Source organism: Hylobates moloch, unplaced genomic scaffold (genome assembly GCF_009828535.3).
Source record: "Hylobates moloch isolate HMO894 unplaced genomic scaffold, HMol_V3 SCAFFOLD_9, whole genome shotgun sequence".
Lineage (NCBI taxonomy): Eukaryota > Metazoa > Chordata > Mammalia > Primates > Hylobatidae > Hylobates > Hylobates moloch.
In genome coordinates, this window is record NW_026652284.1 from 93,845,883 (window position 1) to 93,849,168 (window position 3,286).

The following is a 3,286-nucleotide window of genomic DNA, read 5'->3' on the forward strand; positions in this document are numbered from 1 at the left end:
CTGGCATCTTAATCTTGTACTTCCCAGCTTCTAAAACTGTAATAGATTTCTGTTATGTATAAGCTACCCAGTTTAATGTATTTTGTTATAGCAGTCTGAATGCACTAAGACATAAATATATTAGGCATAAATATAATCCTGTGCTAAAGGTAATCCTGTGTATACTGAAATATAAAAAGTACTTTGCTTCTTGATTATAAAAGAACACATGAAGTTAGCAAACAGTCTTATGTAGTCAGTTACGTATGCTAAAACAGGGAACAAGGAAACAATGTAATAATAATCACTGGAAACTCTTCAAGAGCACTGCTAAAAATTCTAGTATCCAGTAGTGTTCCAGCAGTATAGAAAGTGTCTTAACAGTTTATGGGAGAATCAGAAATATCTGATTGTGTGATTAAAGAAATGTGCAATGGGTGTGTCTTCATTGCTATTAACTTTGTAATAGGAATAAAGAATATTGATACAGACAGGAGGTAGGAGGGTGGGGGTCCCTGGTGAGAGCTCCACCCTTAAGCTTGGACCTGCAGCCCTAAATGAGAACAGGCACACCCGTTTTCCTGCCTGAATGTTGTTTTTTGACCCACCTCTTCCCACTATGCTGTACCCGTATAAACCCCAGACTTCAGCTGGCAGAAGGACGAGCAGTTGAACATCAAGAGGAGAAAAAGCAACTGAACATTGGAGACTACGGACAGATGTGACTTAACTTCAGAGAGCACAACTTCAGAAAGGAGTCCAGCTGTAGAGGCCCAGGCTTCAGGGAAAGATCACCTTCCCGTACCATACCCTTTCCACCTCCCCTTCCACTGGGAGCCACTTCCACTGCTTAATAAATTCTCCATATTCACAGTTCTTCAAGTTTGTGTGAACTGATTCTTCCTGGATGCCATACAAGGACGTGGATACCAGAGGACAAGCTGTGAAAGGCTGTCACCCTGACTCTCCACTGAGCTGGTTAACATTTAGCTGTCCACAGACAGCAACTGCTAAAAAAGCATTAATTTTAACACACCCCTAGACACTACTGTGTGGCCAGAGCCCAAAAGCGCTCACCCTGGCCCTGGCATCTGCTCACCTGCATGCTCCCTCCCACTCCTGCAAGGGATTTGAGCAAGGCAGCCACACCCCTATTGCAAGTCCCAAGAAGGGGTCCAGGAAATTCTCCTGTGCCAATATTACTAAAAATCCTTTTAGAAAGCAGGAGTATGGGGGGATGACTGATAATAATACATTACTACAAAAATGGTAGATAATTCTGAAAATGTGTTTCTATTATTATTCTTTGGATCAGAATTTTAAATCTTTGAGATTTCTTTCAACTACATGAATGAGAATTAATATAGGAATTTTTCTATTCTGTTTTGTTGCTTGCTGAGAAAAGTATGTTTCCAAACACAACTTTTGGAAAGTTTACCTGATGTAAGTAATAATGTAATATATAAAGTATATTTACCTTCTCTTTTAACATGAAGTAGGCAAGTTCACAGTTAACTGAAGTTTTTTTTGTTTTTTATTTATTTATTTATTTATTTATTTTTATTATACTTCAGGGTTTTAGGGTACATGTGCACAATGTGCAGGTTTGTTACATATGTATCCATGTGCCATGTTGATTTCCTGCACCCATTAACTCGTCATTTAGCATTAGATGTATCTCCTAATGCTGTCCCTCCCCCCTCCCCCCACCCCACAACAGTCCCCGGAGTGTGATGTTCCCCTTCCTGTGTCCATGAGTTCTCATTGTTCAATTCCCACCTATGAGTGAGAACATGTGGTGTTTGATTTTTTGTCCTTGCGATAGTTTACTGAGAATGATGTTTTCCAGTTTCATCCATGTCCCTACAAGGGACACGAACTCATCATTTTTTATGGCTGCATAGTATTCCATGGTGTATATGTGCCACATTTTCTTAATCCAGTCTATCGTTGTTGGACATTTGGGTTGGTTCCAACTCTTTGCTATTGTGAATAGTGCCGCGATAAACATACGTGTGCATGTGTCTTTATAGCAGCATGATTTATAGTCCTTTGGGTATATACCCAGTAATGGGATGGCTGGGTCAAATGGTATTTCTAGTTCGAGATCCCTGAGGAATCGCCACACTGACTTCCACAATGGTTGAACTAGTTTACAGTCCCACCAACAGTGTAAAAGTGTTCCTATTTCTCCACATCCTCTCCAGCACCTGTTGTTTCCTGATTTTTTACTGATGGCCATTCTAACTGGTGTGAGATGGTATCTCACTGTGGTTTTGATTTGCATTTCTCTGATGGCCAGTGATGATGAGCATTTCTTCATGTGTTTTCTGGCTGCATAAATGTCTTCTTTTGAGAAGTGTCTGTTCATGTCCTCTGCCCACTTTTTGATGGGGTTGTTTGTTTTTTTCTTGTAAATTTGTTTGAGTTCATTGTAGATTCTGGATATTAGCCCTTTGTCAGATGAGTAGGTTGCAAAAATTTTCTCCCATTCTGTAGGTTGCCTGTTCATTCTGATGATAGTTTCTTTTGCTGTGCAGAAGCTCTTTAGTTTAATGAGATCCCATTTGTCGATTTTGGCTTTTGTTGCCATTGCTTTTGGTGTTTTAGACATGAAGTCTTTGCCCACGCCTATGTCCTGAATGGTATTGCCTAGGTTTTCTTGTAGGATTTTAATGGTTTTAGGTCTAACATATAAGTCTTTAATCCATCTTGAATTAATTTTTGTATAAGGTGTAAGGAAGGGATCCAGTTTCAGCTTTCTACATATGGCTAGCCAGTTTTCCCAGCACCATTTATTAAATAGGGAATCCTTTCCCCATTTCTTGTTTTTGTCAGGTTTGTCAAAGATCAGATAGTTGTAGCTACGCGGCATCATTTCTGAGGGCTCTGTTCTGTTCCATTGATCTATGTCTCTGTTGTGGTACCAGTACCATGCTGTTTTGGTTACTGTAGCCTTGTAGTATAGTTTAAAGTCAGGTAGCGTGATGCCTCCAGCTTTGTTCTTTTGGCTTAGGATTGACTTGGCGATGCGGGCTCTTTTTTGGTTCCATATGAACTTTAAAGTAGTTTTTTCCAATTCTGTGAAGAAAGTCATTGGTAGCTTGATGGGGATGGCATTGAATCTATAAATTACCTTGGGCAATATGGCCATTTTCACGATATTGATTCTTCCAACCCATGAGCATGGAATGTTCTTCCATTTGTTTGTATCCTCTTTTATTTCATTGAGCAGTGGTTTGTAGTTCTCCTTGAAGAGGTCCTTCAAGCTACCAATGACTTTCTTCACAGAATTGGAAAAAACTAC